Genomic DNA, 17,659 nt, shown 5'->3' on the forward strand with positions numbered 1-17,659 from the left:
ACTACCTTTAACGGGTGTTGAAGGCAGTTTCCCAGGTGACACCACTGGGAGGTCAGTGTCCACTTGAGATGAAAGCTGGACCAAGATAAATCCTGGGCTTTGCCATGTTAAAGCCGGTCAGGTCCGTTCCTTGGTATCTTCCATCTGCGTCGAATACTTCGCGATATTACATGAATATTGGACAAAACAAACCTATAATAAATACCCTTTCCACATTGTTGAGTAAAGTATAAGTATTTTATGTTAAAAAATACGTAAATTGAAGGAAAAGGTCGTAAGTCCCAGGAAAAATACAAAACTGTACAAGGAAAGTGTCGCAAGTCCAAAGACATCCAATTATCTCCCAAACGTGACGGAATTTGATCAAATAAAGTACAAATATTGAAGCGGAATAAATAAACAAAGAATACTGCTTTTCTTTAATACAGAAAACGGTGGAATGGTTTTTCTTCCTCTGAAAAATTTCTAAAAATAGAACTTTGACCTTTTCGTACGTAGCAGACGATATTCTTTTATTCCTATTTAAGACAGATATTTCATGTAGACTACTGTAAATCTACAGTCCAATCATAAAACTGAACAAATAAATAATAAAAGCAATAAACAATTGATTTATAAAGATTTATAAAGATATTCCACTTGATTTTTTCGATAATGTATTCCACTATTTAAAAAAGGTTTCTCAATTCTCTTTTGTTATTAATTTTATTGATTTATCATTGGGTTACAATCAGGTTCGCCATCAGCATCATCAATGAATGAATCCAATCTGACAAACCCTACAAGTGCCTTTTCCGAGTATTTGATAACATTGTTGATTCCGTGTTTTTATTCTTTGCTTATGTTTGTCGATATGGCTTCCGGAGATATAATCTCAACAACAACAACAAATGAGAAACATGTGCAGATTCCCGGTAAACAGCAACAAACACTTGACAATGTGGCACGAGTTCGCCATTTTCTCCCTTTTTCGCATGAAGTAGGATGAACTCGTACAATAAACGTGTGCATGGTTGAATGAATTCTACGTTTTTGATGCCACTTGTTTTGTGTTTTGTTGTAATGAGTGGCGTTTTATTTTGTAGCTTATCGTGATTTCCAAATTTACCTCCATCCGTTTTTCTGTGCGCATAGCAAGGAAATCCCCGCAAATGCTGGATGATACAACAACCCCGTTTCTGTGTTCTTTGTTTTTGTTTGCATTCATATTGACAATCAAATATGGAATCATCTCTCTATCCTTATCGGTTATCATCTACAATATTCTGAAAATTGGATTTATTTTGTGCTATTTATGATTGCCTTGACAAAGAGGACTTTCGATTATCATCAATATTGTCATTGTTTTGACAATTTTTGTTCTTTGCAATCGTCCAACGTTTAGGAAGCCACCTGTTAGTTGTCTCAGACATAACTGATGATTTTTTTCAGATAATAACATTAGCACCATATGTTTCGGTTATACTGTTTTCACAAACAATTAAGATATCCTTAATTGATATATGGATGGATGGATGTTTTGTTTTTGTTATTTTATGACAAAATGGATTAAATTTGGACATAATTTGTAGAGATATTTTACATGGAAATATCGCCTTCATTACGCAGAGGGTGTTGTCTTTTTTTTATTTTTTTTGCATTTACGTTAACGAGGGCATATGTATGTACGATCGAAAATATGCCTCATTGAAATTGTTTTAGACCCCAAGTATATTAAAAAGAAATTTGGATTCGATTTAGTCCTGTCCGCTCGTGTGTTTGGCTGATTGGTGCGCATGGTAGCTCTCAAATGGATAACCTTTTTATACCCTCAGCCTTTAGGCTATGAAGGGTATATGGCGAATAACAAAATTCCTTTACAATTCCATTTGAAAAAAATTAAACATTTTTTTTACGAGCACATCTACGATTTTTGGTACAGAGGTAAAGGAAAAAATCCGGTTTCAAATCTGTTCGCGTTCACAAAAGTGGATGATGCGCGCAAAAGTTATAGCGGTTTTTATTCTCATATAAAGAAAAAATATTTAAAAATATCTTTTTTGTTGTTATGAGAAAATGTATGCATAAATCGTTAACAGCAGTCCATATCTATTCGTAGATGTTTAAATAGTTATTAAATTTATTATTATTTTCGCGGAAAGTCAACAAATAATAAAAAAATTTTGAAGTAAATCCAAATTATCCTGTCCCAGAATCCGTACAAACCCTCAAAAAATAAATTAAAGAATATATGCGGAATCTAGACAATGCGTAGAAAAATATGATACCAAATTTATAGAGATTGGGTACGTAAATTGCATATTATAGCAACAACAAAAGATAAAAACTTATTGTTGGAAAATATTGTTGCAAATATTTTTTTGGTTTGATTCTAAAAATTGGAAAAAAATATTTGGGAGTTCTCCAACTATTTTGCTAAAATCCCATAGAATAATGAATGTATACAGTTAAAACTTCATCAAAACATATGGTTTACCATCGCGAGAGTTTAACTGATTACTGTGATAACTTATAAGGGTATGAAATTAAGAGTAATATTGAAATTACAATCATTCAATTAATATTATAATTAAAAAGCCTGTTATTCGCGAATTAGTTTAAGTCGGTTGATGCGCATCCGTTTTTGGATACAGCGAATCAATCTCTGTCAAAATTTATGCATATTTCGATGTTTCACTCAGGGGCCATTGTGTGCCGCCAGTTGCATCATACACTGCAAAAAACCTTAAAGTTGGTAAAAGTCGCGCAATGTGCATACGATTTTGATGCGCATCCGGTTTCGTCAGCGCCTATCAAAAATACGTCCAAATATACAAATTTTAATTAGATTCTTCAAGAACCGCGGATGTGCCTCCACATTCTATTTTTGGTGAAAAACCCATATTACACGCGAATCTCTGTAATTTATGACACGCGTTTTCGCAAATATTATAATCGCGTATAAAGTATTCCATTTACGTAAAATAATTTCAAGAAAATCGCGGTTTAGTACGCGGATTTGTCGAAATAATATTTTGCTGATTTTCCTATTTTCAGGGTATCTATATCCGCGGTTTTAGTGGATGGATTCGATCGCGGAAGGTCTCATTAAATCCGTCGCGTAAAAAAACTAAATTCACGCGGGGTACAAAGGAAATTGAATGGCACTTGTAAATTTTAAACGCAAAAAATAGGTTTTTTAAAAAAAATCACGCATCAAATATTGGCCTTTAGACTCCAATTACTAGGATGCTGTAAGGAGCACACTCATGAGATATGCATTAAACGACGTAGAATCAAGAGTTTTATAATCCTAATGTGAGTTTTGAATATTATCTTGTTGCGCGTCCGAATTATTAAAACAATTCAAAAAACCCCGAAATTCCGGCTTCAAAATGTTAGCATCAATTTTAGGTGGATGCAGTGGATATATCGAAAAATGATACACTAGTATCTTATTGCCCATGAAGTATTCTTTGAGTCTTTCTTTGGGCATATGTCTATAAAATCTAAGGTTAAGCCTAAAATCGGAAGGGAGCATAAAATAACTTGTTGGCTTCAACCCATTTTTACCTATTTTTCTACATTGATGCCAACACAGCTTCCACGTAAATTAATTTTAATGGTCGACCTTATGGGATTCCTCCTAAAACACTTCAGTTTAAAGAATGTATATCATACTATATAGAATATGTTAACAGTTCGCGAATTCTGAAAGGGTGAAACTCGGATTCATCGATTGTAAAAAATTTTTGTTTTTCGCCATATACACTTTCATAAGGGTGCCTCATCGAAATAATGGTTTTAGACCCCAAGTATGTTTGGACGAAATGTGTTTCAGACAATTTGGAGTCGATTGAGCAATGTCCGTCTGTCTGTCTGGCTGGAGCGCACGATAACTCTCGAACGGATAAACCGATTCGGTTCAAATTTCGGCTTTCGTAATATTTTACCCAAACTTAGTTTAAGTTTGAAGATGGGCTATCCACTCCTTCCGGTACCTCCCCCACAAAAGTTCGAAAATGTTCGGAAAATTTGTGCACACGATAACTCTTGAAGGGAGTAACCGATTTGGTACATACTTTGCCCATCGTGAAATATGTACCAGAATTAAATAAGGTTTCAATATGGACTCAATCGGTCCACTCGTTCGGGTACCTCCCACACAAAATTTCGGAAATGTTCAGTTTAGGACCATCTCTCGAATCGCTTTGATATTTGTTTTAGCAACTTGTATTCACTGCCCTCCATACGACGGTACAAGTTTGATCAAGGGCAAGTCCATACTTCCTGAGAAAATAGCCTGAAAGGTGCAGAAAACCCCTATGACACCGCGTGTAGTGGTTGGAGCGTAAGATATATCTCGAACGGATATGCCGATTGGGTTCAAAATTTGGCCTTAGTAATATTTTGTCCAAACATAGTTTAAGTTCGAATATAAGCCATATCGGTCCACTCCTTCAGGTACCTCCCCCACAAAAGTTCAAAAATGTTCGGAAAAATTGTTCGTACGGTAACTCTTGAAGGGAGTGGCCGAATTGGTCTATACTTTACACATCCTAATATATCTACCAGATATAGATCAGGTTCAAATATAGACTATATTTGTCCACTTCATCCGTTTCCTCCCACACAAAATTTCGGATAAGTTCACTTTAAGACCTGATATCGAATCAGTTTATGTTGAAACAACTTGCATTCGCTGCCTCAATTACGATGGTAAAAGCTTTTTAGGGGCAAGTCCATACTTCTTGAGCAAACAGCCCGAAGAGTGTAAAAACCCCTATGGCACCATATGTTGTGGCTGGAGATCCACTTCCATAACGGTCAATGTCGATCCACTCCTTTTAGTATCTCCTCCGCAAAACTTTTGATCTTTAATCCTAATCAACATACTTGTCGGTTCAAAGTCCAAAATTTTTAAAACCCCCTAAATAAATGCGTATTTTGGGAAAAAATTGTTTCAATATACACAGGCTGAGGGTATATGTCTGTCGGCAAAGCCAACTGATACTTTTTTACTCGTTGCTCCAAACATACATAAATTTCCTAAAATGCCTATGTCCACAAAAGTGGTATCAGTTTTTTCCGAGATTTCCTAACCTTTTTTTCCGAGTGATCTGCACATTCTCTTGACTGGATTCGTTTTTTTTTTTCGATTAACTAAATAAACCCAATTTATAAAGGTAAACAAATAAAGAAAGTAATTACATATTGAGAAGTTTGCATCAAACATCCGAAAATTTTCCGAATTTCGTAAAAATCAACAGAATTTGTTACGATTTTCGAATAAAACTTTCGAAATATTTCGATTTTTGACGACTATCGGATCGAACGTTCAATAATTTTCCAAATATCAGATCAAACATCCGATAATTTTCCGAATTTCGGATCAAACATCAGAATTTGTTTCGATATTCTGAAAAAGTATCCGAAATTCATATTATTTTCTGTCCATTTTCGAAAGTTCCTTTAGAGTTTTTTTCCGAAATCGTGCAGAAAATCGGAAATTCCCTTAAAATTTCCCTTTTTCATTCGTGTATTTTTTCGAATTCGTTCAGAATTCAGAAAGAAACTCTAATGTTCCTTCAGATTTTTTTCCGACAAAACTTTCCGAATTCGTGGGCACATTCACCCAATATTGTTCCGATTTCGAAACGAATTCGGCATCGGAAACTTGTGCAGAGTTTCGTTCCGAATTCGGAAAAAAATGTTAGCTGGGATACTACGCTTGATTTTTTTAACCACCAAACGAATCATTCTTTGAATCGTTCATGTGTTTTGAACTTTTTCGTTTTCTATCTGTTGGTGTGGAATTGAGAACTTTTCGCTATTTGTTTTATTCGCACTCACGAATGTAAACAAAACGAAACAAAACAGCGAGTTCGGTAAACGTTTCGTTTTGTATTCTTGCTATGGAAAATACGAAACGAAACCATTGGAAATGTTTCATAAAGTATTTTTACGTACGCCGTGTCGGTGTTGATACTTTGCGTTTAAACCCTGTATAAGGCCATTTCTCGGATCCAGTAGAAGGCCACTTACAAAAGATTACATTTTGTCCTTTGACCGCACCAAAAATGGCGCCGTGATGCATTTGTGATTACGTCTTTGGCGGATAATCGTTGTGATAACATTCTAATTTTTTGGTTAGAATGTTTACGCTGGATACTTTCAACACTACGAAACTGCGATTTGTTTTCAAAACAAGTAAAAAAGAATCAGTCGGCTTGGCCGACAGAGATATACCCTCAGCCTGTGTGATTGACAGTATAGAATTGACAGTATAGAATTAAGTATCGGCTACGCAAATGAAATGCTATTCTCCAATAATAAATTATTAGGGGGGGTTTTAGAGTTTGGTGACGTAGGGGATAGAAGATACCAAGCAACGGTCCTGACCGGTTTTAACATGGCAAAGCCCAGGATTTATCTTGGTCCCTCTTTCATCTCAAGTGGACACTGACCTCCCCGTGGTGTCACCTGAGGAACTGCCTTTAACGCCCGTTAAAGTTAGTGAGCTAACATGTGCCGCGCGTTCACCCATAAGAACGTTAAAAACTTGGGTTTGGGCGTCAGGTTAGTAACCCTCCCCTAGAAAAAACAGTCTACTATGAAAAAACGAAAGAAAAGAAAAACAAACCCCTCTAAAGTTGACGAACCCCGCAAACGTTTTAAGGACCATGATCTGCGAATCTGCACCTGGAATGTTCGCACTCTTTATAGAGAAGGTGCAGTCTTCGCATTGGCAGACGTACTTGAAAAGTACAAGGCCGATATTACTGCCATACAGGAAATACGATGGATTGGGAAAGGCGTCACAACAACACCTAAAGGTGACGCACTGTATTATAGCTGCCATGACGTAAAGCATGAGTTTGGTTGTGGATTCGTAGTTAGTCGGAGACTAAAACATCTGGTATCCAGCTTCACCCCAGTGAATGAAAGACTTGCTGCAATTCGAATAAAAGCTAAGTTCTTCCACATCAGCTTTATTTGCGCTCATGCTCCCAATGAAGAAAAGGAAGAACAGACCAAAGATATATTTTACGAGCGCTTAGAAGAAACATATGACCGTTGCCCTGCCCATGACATTAAAATCATTCTAGGCGATTTTAATGCCAAAATTGGAAAGGAGAATATCTTTGGCTCAACAGTCGGGAAATTCAGTCTCCACATCTGACAATGGTATGAGGCTGATAGACTTTGCAGCTGCAAAAAACATGGTAGTTAGCAGTACCAGATTTAATCATCTCGATATACATACGGGCACCTGGCTGTCTCCAGATCAGAAAATAAGAAACCAAATTGATCATGTTGTGATAGATGGAAGACATTCATCGAGCGTGTTGGATGTACGATCGTTCCGACGCGCAAACATTGATTCGGACCACTACCTTGTTGCAGCAAAGGTACGCACCCGCTTAAACGTAGCAAACAAAGTACGAACAGACACAGCACGAAAGTTAGACATCGGTAAGCTGCAATCACAACAGATAGCCACAGCATATTCCACTCAACTAGCCCAATTGCTTAATCAAAGCACTCCTTATCCCGATAACATATCAGCGCAATGGCAAAGCATTGCCCAATCCATGCAAACAGCCGCAAAATACATACTTGGATACCAGAGACCTTCACCAAGGAATCCATGGTATGATCAGGAGTGTCGTGCTGCCACCGAAAAGAAAAATGCGGCATATAGGGCTACTTTACAATCCGTAGCAACGCGTAGCGCACGAGAGAGATACAGGGAGAAAAGGAGAGAGGAGAAACGTCTTTTCCGCAGGAAAAAGAGAGAGATGGAAAAGCGGGAGTGTGAAAAAATCGAGATGTACAGGAACCAGAATTAAGTCCGAAAATTCTACCAAAGAGTCAAGCATCAAACTGATGGCTTTGGTACAGGCACATCCTCCTGTAGAGACCAGCAAGGTAATTTGGTAACTGATAAAGATAGTGTCAGGGATATTGCGCGAACGACTAAAGCCTATGGTCAAAGAGATAATTGGACCATTCCAATGCGGCTTTAGACCTGGCAAGTCCACCATTAACCAGATATTTACCCTGCGGCAAATCCTGGAGAAGACCCAAGAGATGCAGATCGACACCTACCACCATTTGTCGATTATAAAGCAGCCTTCGACAGCCCGCTGCGTTCAAAGGTATTCCAAGCCATGTCTGAATTTGGTATCCCAGCAAAGCAGGGATATTGCGCGAACGACTAAAGCCTATGGTCAACGAGATAATTGGACCATACCAATGCGGCTTTAGACCTGGCAAGTCCACCATTGACCAGATATTTACCCTGCGGCAAATCCTGGAGAAGACCCAAGAGATGCAGATCGACATCTACCACATTTTTGTCGATTATAAAGCAGCCTTCGACAGCCCGCTGCGTTCAAAGGTATTCCAAGCCATGTCTGAATTTGGTGTCCCCGCAAAGCTCTTCCGGCTTTGTAAAATGACTTTAACTGACACGAGGTCCTCAGTTAAAATAGGAAAGAACCTCTCCGAAGAGTTTGGTACCAAAAAAAGGTTTCAGACAAGGAGACAGCCTTTCGTGTGACCTCTTCAACATCCTGCTAGAAAAGGTTATACGAGAGGCAAACGTCAAAAGAAGTGGCACAATCTACACCAATAGTCACATGTTACTTGCTTATGCTGATGATATAGACATCATGGGCCGATCAGTAAAAGAAGTAACTGATACCTTTATAAAGGTCGAAGGAGAATCTTCTAAAGTGGGTCTGGCGGTAAACGGTGAGAAGACCGAGTTGATGGTGTAGACGCGCAATGCGTCCATTGAGCTCGGACCGACTGTTGAAGTTGGTTCCTATAATATTGAGGTAGTAAAAGACTTCGTCTACCTCGGCACCTCCGTAAACACAACAAACGACATCAGTTGTGAAATAAAAAGAAGTATTGTATTGGCCAACAGATGCTACTTTGGTTTAAGTTAGCAGTTTAAAAACAAAGCCACATCTCGTCAAACAAAAATAACGCTCCACAAAACACTGATACTACCCGTGCTGATGTATGGCTCCGAAGCCTGGGTACTTGCGCAAGCAGACATGGCAGTGCTTGGTGTGTTTGAGAGAAAAATTCTTCGAAACATCTACGGACCAATCTGTGTTGACGGTGAATATCGACGTCACATGAACCACGAGCTGTATCTGCTGTACAACGACATCAATATTGTTAAACGTATCGAGATGCAGCGATTGCGTTGGCTAGGCCATATCATAAGAATGAGCGATGATGATGATGGCCAAGGAATAGATGGCGCAAACAAGTGGATGATGAGATGAAAAGGCGCGGTATTCCAGAGTGTGAAGCAACAAATAGAGAGGAATGGAGATCTCTTCTTAGTTCGGCCTATAGAACAAATGTTCTGTAATGGGCCAGCTAAGTAAGTAAGTAACTTGATTTCAACAGACGGACGGACGGACGGACAGATGGACATGGTTATATCGACTTAGAATTATACCCTGATCAAGGATATATATATTTACAGGGTCTCCGATGAATATTTCGACGTGTTACAAACGGAATGACAAATTTAATTATACCCTCTATATTATGGTGGAGGGTATAAAAATAGGTGACGGCAAAAAAATGTAGCTTTTGGCCAGAAACCATTGTGCTGCGAACAACTAAAGGGGCTAAATATCAGTATACGTCCATTCCTTCAGATAGCAAATTCCGGATCATGTTATAATAGTAATAGCGGCCACCCTTCGGCAATCTTAGCGAGATGTATCTATTTAGCACTCAGCGTCTACTGGACATTCCTTAGCACTCAGAGCTGTGCTTCTCCAAAAAGCGCAAGAATTTTGAACACTTCGATAATTTTTTTTCGTTCTCATAAGTTTGAAACCAATTTATATTTAATTTCTATTATTTGCAGTTCAACCTTATCGTGCCCGAAATATAAGTATGTATTTTAAAAAAAATTTTCCCACATCAATCACCTATCGACCACATAAAGAAAGAAGAAGGCGATGAAGGACTCACGTTCCCCTGTAATAATTTCAAATCACATCATTACAACAGAGTTTGTTGAAAAGTTTCCAATTAAACTTTTTAAATGAAATGAAAAAAAAAAAACAAAAACTTTTTTATCCCCACCCGAGATTTATCTCTGTTTGTGTCACGAGGATATTATTCCGTTATTATTCGGATCTTCTTACAAAATATACCGGTTACTTATACAAATTGCACTTGTAAAGTCGACAAAACCATGCCGGTGGTAAAACGACTCAACGATAATGACGATGTTACGTAGTGCGGAAAAAAAAACAAACTAATCCCACGCCCTATTTTTTTCCGCCACATCCTTTATCTCCCTGACTGGCTGCCTTTCTGTTTAGCTGCCTCAGTGTTCATGCAACTGTAATGCTGTATTGTTTACTACACAGCGCCGACTGCAGCCACATTGGTTGGTAGATAGTATAAAAACCCTCCTTGTTATACGGAGATTATACGCTATTGTTGCTAACTACAATTAAAGGGACTTAATTTTTTGAGTGCGGCAACGATGCGAAGCCGTGGATGATGATGACGATAATGATGTGATACACCGTATCTCATAAAGGTGAAAATAACAAAACATAACGGTGTGTGTAGCCATCAACAGTCGTATAAATTATAAAGGATATCTATAAAGTGTGCGCATACATGTGTGTTTACAGTGAAGTGCAAAATTGCGGTGGAAAAACACATACATTTTTGCAATGAACATCTCTAAATCAGTGAGTGCTGGCCGATTTTACAGAAAAAATATTCTTTAAAAAACCCATGTTGATAAAAGGGCCGTGAAAAAATATTATTTAAAAAATCCACGTTGATAATGGCTTTTGGAAAAATGTTATTTAAAAAATCCACGTTGATAATGGCTTTTAAAAAAATGTCCTTAATAATCCACTTTGATAAATTCTTCAAAAAGCGACGTTGATAATTGCCCTTGAAAAAAATATTCTTTAAAAACTCCGCGCTTGTGTTGGAGCTAGAAAAAACATTCTTTAAAAAATCCACGTTGATAATGGCCCTTGAAAATATATTCTTTAAAAATCCACGTTAAAAATATTCTTTTACAAATCCACGTAGAAAAAATATTCTTTAAAAAATCCACGTTTATAATGGCCCTTGAAAAAATATTCTTTAACAGATCCACGTTGAAAAATATTTTTTCAAAGGCCATTATCGGCGTGAATTTTTTTAAGAATATTTTTCAAAGGCCATTATCAACGTGGATTTTTTAAAGAATATTTTTAAAATGCCATTATCAACGTGAATTTTTAAAAAATATTTCTCAAAGGTTATTATTAACGTGGATTTTTTAAAAAATATTTTTTTAAAAAGCCGTCGTCAACGTGGATTTTTTAAAAAATATTTGTTCAGAGGCCATAATCAACGTGGATTTTTTTAAAAATATTTTTTAAAGGCCATTATCAACGTGGATTTTTTTAAAAATATTTTTTAAAGGCCATTATCAAAGTGGATTTTTTTAAGAATATTTTTCAGAAGCCATTATCAACGTGGATTTTTTTAAGAATATTTTTCAAAAGCCATTATCAACGTGGATTTTTTAAAGAATATTTTTCAGAACGTGGATTTTTTAAAGAATATTTTTCAGAAGCCATTGTCAACGTGGATTTTTTAAAGAATATTTTTCAGAACGTGGATTTTTTAAAGAATAGTTTTCAGAAGCCGTTATCAACGTGGATTTTTTAAAGAATATTTTTCAGAACGTGGATTTTTTAAAGAATATTTTTCAGAAGCCGTTATCAACGTGGATTTTTTAAAGAATATTTTTCAGAACGTGGATTTTTTAAAGAATATTTTTCAGAAGCCATTGTCAACGTGGATTTTTTAAAGAATATTTTTCAGAAGCCATTATCAACGTGGATTTTTTAAAGAATATTTTTCAGAAGCCATTATCAACGTGGATTTTTTAAAGAATATTTTTCAGAAGCCATTATCAACGTGGATTTTTTAAAGAATATTTTTCAGAAGCCATTATCAACGTGGATTTTTTAAAGAATATTTTTCAGAAGCCATTATCAACGTGGATTTTTTAAATAATATTTTTCAGAAGCCATTATCAACGTGGATTTTTTAAAGAATATTTTTCAGAAGCCATTATCAACGTGGATTTTTTAAGAATATTTATTCATGTACCATTATCAACGTGGATTTTTTAAGAATATTATTTGAAAGGCCATTATCAACGTGGATTTTTTAAGAATATTTATTCATGTACCATTATCAACGTGGATTTTTTAAAGAATATTATTTGAAAGGCCATTATCAACGTGGATTTTTTAAAGAATATTTTTCAAAGGTCATTATCAACGTGGATTTTTTAAAAAATATTTTTCAAAGGTCATTATCAACGTGGATTTTTTAAAAAAATATTTTTCAAAGGTATTATCAACGTGGATTTTTTAAAGAATATTTTTCATAAGTCATTATCAACGTGGATTTAAAAAAAAAATATATTTTTCAAAGGTCATTATCAACGTGGATTTTTTAAAAAAATATTTTTCAAAGGTATTATCAACGTGGATTTTTTAAAGAATATTTTTCATAAGTCATTATCAACGTGGATTTAAAAAAAAATATATATTTTTCAAAGGTCATTATCAACGTGGATTTTTTAAAAATTATTTTTCCAGAGGCCATTATCAACGTGGATTTGTTAAGAATATTTATTCATGTACCATTATCAACGTGGATTTTTTAAGAATATTTATTCATGTACCATTATCAACATGGATTTTTTAAAGAATACTATTTGAAAGGCCATTATCAACGTGGATTTTTTAAAGAATATTTTTCAAAGGTCATTATCAACGTGGATTTTTTAAAAAAGTATTTTTCAAAGGTCATTATCAACGTGGATTTTTTAAAAAAAAATATTTTTCATAGGTCATTATCAACGTGGATTTTTTAAAAAAATATTTTTCCAGAGGCTATTATCAACTTGGATTTGTTAAAGAATATTTATTCATGTACCATTATCGACGTGGATTTTTTAAAGAATATTTTTTCAAAGGCCATTATCAACGTGGATTTTTTAAAGAATATTTTTTCAAAGGCCATTATTAGCGTGGATTTCTTAAAGAATATTTTTTCAACGTGGATACGTTAAAGAATATTTTTTCAACGTAGATTTGTTAAAGAATATTTATTCATGGGCCATTATCAACGTGGATTTTTTAAGAATATTATTTGAAAGGCCATTATCAACGTGGATTTTAAAAACTATTTTTTCAAAGGCTCTTATCAACGTAGATTTTTTATAGACATTTTTTCCAAAGACCATTATGAACGTGGATTTTTTAAGAATATTTTTGTGGATTTTTAAGAATAGTTTTTCAAAGGCCATTATCAACGTGGATTTTTTAAAAAACATGTGTTCAAAAACATGGCCATTTCCAACGTGGATTTTTTAAAGAATATTTTTTCAAAGCCCATTATCAACGTGGATTTTTAAAGAAAAATACTTTGCAAAGGTCATTATCAACGTGGATTTTCTTGGGAATATGTGTCTTCTTTCTTCTTTTCGGAAAGATTTTCCCCTTATATATTTGCCAATTAAGCGGAACACAAAGATATTCAATTTTATACAAAATTTATTAAGGAACAAAAACAATTGACAAATTGAAATTCAGAACAACACAACTAGACGACAAGCAATCGAATCGATAGAATGAAAAAAAAATATTTGACATTTTCAAATTACAATACACAATATTTTTCAAAGAAGAATATGTTTGTTGAAACAATTTAAAGCAAAGTATTTTGATACAAAGTGTTTTCCCAACACTCCACCACAACATGCATATTCTTTACATTTTGAGTTACTTCAAATTGATTAAATTGACAAATTTCTGATGTTTCGATTTCGCTAGGTTCTTTGTAAATATGTCGGCAACCATATCATCTGTTGGACAATAAACCAATTTTATTGTATTTGATTTTATTAGATCCCGGATATGATGATACTTGATGTCCACATGCTTTGTCCTTTTATGATGAACCGGGTTGGATGCCAACTGCAAAGCTCCCTGATTGTCAACGTTGATAGTAACAGTTTCTTCGTTCAGAAATCCAAGTTCGCGTAGTAATCGGCTTAAATATACAGCTTCCTTTGATGCGTTTGAAGTTGACACATACTCTGCTTCCGTACTACTCAAAGCGACTATATCTTGTTTCTTGGACTCCCAGGAAATCACACAATTTCCAATAAAAAATACTGATCCGGAATATGACTTCCGATCTGTAGTGCATCCGCCCCAATCAGCATCTGCGTAACCAATGAGTTTACCATTTCCACAACTAAAGTGCAGTTTCATATCTTTAGTTCCTTTCAAATATCGTAAAATATGTTTTGCTGCTGTCAAATGTTCCACGTGTGGATCCTTATTTCTTTGCGAAAGCTTGGTAACCGAATGGAGTATATCAGGGCGAGTTGTCAGAGCCAAGTACAGCAAGGAGCCGATCAGAGATTGATATTCGGTGGGATCTGTTTTTCTGCATTCACCTTCACACTTACGTTGAAAACCAGGAGTGAGTGGTACTGAAACTGGCTTACAGTTCTCCATACCGTACTCTTTCAAAATTTCATTTATAAAGTTAGTTTGACATATTTTAATCTCACCAGTTTTTCCATCTCGTTGAACTTCCATTCCCAGGAAGTGCTCTAACAATCCTTTATCGGTCACTTCAAAATTGGTTGCAATTTCCTCCTTCAGTTTCAAAATTTCCTTTTCATTTTCACATCCAATTATTAAATCATCCACGTAGACAGCTATTAGCATTAAATGACCGTTTCGATTTGATTTATATAAACAAGGCTCGTTGTCACATCTTTCAAATCCAATCTTGCACAGAAAATCATTTAGCGTTGAGTTCCACTCCCGACCCGCTTGTTTAAGGCCATAAAGGGATTTGTTTAAGCGTAGGACTTTATTTTTGTTCTTCTCATCGATAAATCCTTCTGGCTGACGCATATAGATTTCTTCATGCAAATCTCCATGTAAATACGCGGTGACAACATCTAGTTGGTGCAAGTGCATTTTATGTTCTACTGCTAATGCAAGTATCATTCGAATACTTGAATATCTTACCACAGGCGAAAAAGTTTCATTGTAGTCTATGCCGAATTTCTGACTACAACCTTTAGCGACTAGCCGTGCTTTATATCGCTCCACCTGACCGTTCTTATTTTTCTTTGCTGCGAAAACCCATTTGCAATTGATTGGCTTACATCCAGGCGGAAGATCCTGCATTGTCCACGTATTCTTTTGATGATGCGATAGCATCTCATTCTCCATGGCTTGCTTCCACTTGGCACATAATTTACTGGATATTGCTTCTTTGTATGTTTTAGGAATACTATCCTCCACCACATTATTCAGTAAGTTGTATTCTTTTCGGGGACGACCAGGTCTACCATTTCGAATAATCTTAGGTCTACCTCGTCCTCTTCGGGCATCTGTAGGTTCAGGATTTTCTTGATCATCTGAAGAAGTAAATCCGAGAAATTCTTCTGTTTCTTGAAAACTGTCATCCGAACTTGACTGTTCCTCATCGATTTCTTCATTAGTCTCCTCTATTTCTCCTTCGACAGATTCCTGGGTTTCTAAGTTTTCCGATGGCACATAAAAATACATTTCTGGCACTTGCTCTTGAGATTTTTCTAATGTTTTATCTTCATCAAAGATAACGTCTCGTCTTTCCACAACTCTCTTAGATTTGTAATCGTAGAGCCTATAAGCTTTAGATACTAATGAATATCCAACCATGACCATTCTCTCGCCTTTTTCTTGAAACTTCCAAGTTGCCCTTTTGTTCAGCGCAACAGCTTTAGAACCAAAAACTCTCAAATGATTAACATTTGGTTTCCGACCAGACCATACCTCCATTGGAGTAGTGTTTTCCAAACTTTTTGATGGACTTCTATTTCTTAGATATGTTGCAGTAGCAACCGCTTCAGCCCACAAATTTTGATCGAGTCCTGATTCAATAAGAAGGCAACGTCCCATTTCAACTAATGTGCGATTTGCTCTTTCCGCTACACCATTTTGTTGTGGGGTGTAGGGGACAGTTAATTGCCTTTTAATACCATTGGTTTCAAGATACTTGTTAAATTCGTTGCTAAGGTATTCTCCACCATTATCGCTTCTCAAAGCTTTAATTTTGCAACCCGTTTGCAACTCCACCATGGTCTTAAATGCTTTAAACTTCTCGAAAACTTCGGACTTGTTCTTCATGAAATATGTGAATATCCTACGGGATTTATCATCAATAAATGTCACGAAGTACTTTGATCCACCAACTGAATCAACTCTCATCGGACCACATACGTCCGAATGAATCACTTCAAGCAAGTCCTTTGATCTTCTCTCCGATTGTTTGGGAAACGATGCAACGTGTATTTTTCCAGTCATACACACATCACATTTGTCGCTACAGTGGGAATTGAATGTCATACCTTTGACCAAATTCTTTGAGCATAATTCTTTCAGACTCTGGTAATTTAGGTGTCCAAATCTTCTATGCCATAAACTATCGGAAGTGTTAATCGAACAAATTTGGTTACTTACAGGTTGAGCATCGAAAACGAACAAACCATTTTCCCTGGCAGCTCGCAATAACATACGGCCTTCATCCGTAATCATAGCACCATCTTTGAAAAATTTCACGGAACATCCATTTTCAACCATCTTGTTAACGGAAATAAAGTTTCCATTCAATTCTGGACAGTAAATGACATTCTTCAGCTTAATATTTAATCCTTTTACTCGCAATTCGACGAAACCTTTTCCTTTGGCTTTGATGACTTTCTTGTCGGCTAACATTATGGTTTCATCCGAATCTTCAAGACTTGTAAAATAATTCTTCAAGGAACACATATGGCTTGTTGCCCCACTGTCAACACACCATTGCGTTGAATTATTTTCTGTTTGCGCTCCGGCAGCAACAGCGATCACTGTGAACGATTTGTGTCCACCATCTTTGAACTTGCACTTGTTAGCGTAGTGACCCTTTTTGCCACAAATAAAACATGCACCTTTTTCTTTCTTTTGATCACTTTTCTTACCATCATTCCTTTTTCCTTTTACACCAACAGCCCCAAATGCTTGCTGATTTGATGATATATTTCCACTCGTACCTTGTTCTCGCCGATCCCATTCTTCCAATAATTTCTGTTTTAACACCATAAGGGTAGGAAGATTGTCCCTTGTTTCCATGGCTATTACAAAATTTTCATAATCCTTTTCCAAACTTGACAATAGGATTATTACCAAAAGTTCCTCCTGGATTTGAATCCCAGCTTCTGCCAGTTGATCTGAAATGCTAGAGAATTTGTTCAAATATTCAGACATATTTTTGCTGTCCTTCATGTTGACATTTAACAGCTTCTTATACAAGGACACTTTTTGCATAGGTCCACTAGGCTTATACACATCTTTAAGCTTTTCCCAGGCATCATTTGACGTACTGCAATTTTTGATGTAGTTCAGTTGGGAAGGCTTCACACAAAGAGTCAAAGAAGCAAGAGCCTTTTCATCAACATCGTCCCATGCTTGCTTTTGTTCGGCAGTCCAACTCGAAACTTTCTTTAGATCACCATTTACATGTTTCCAGCATCCCGAGTGAATGAGAACAC

Source organism: Musca autumnalis, unplaced genomic scaffold (assembly GCF_047663935.1).
Source record: "Musca autumnalis isolate F117 unplaced genomic scaffold, ASM4766393v1 scaffold_1, whole genome shotgun sequence".
Lineage (NCBI taxonomy): Eukaryota > Metazoa > Arthropoda > Insecta > Diptera > Muscidae > Musca > Musca autumnalis.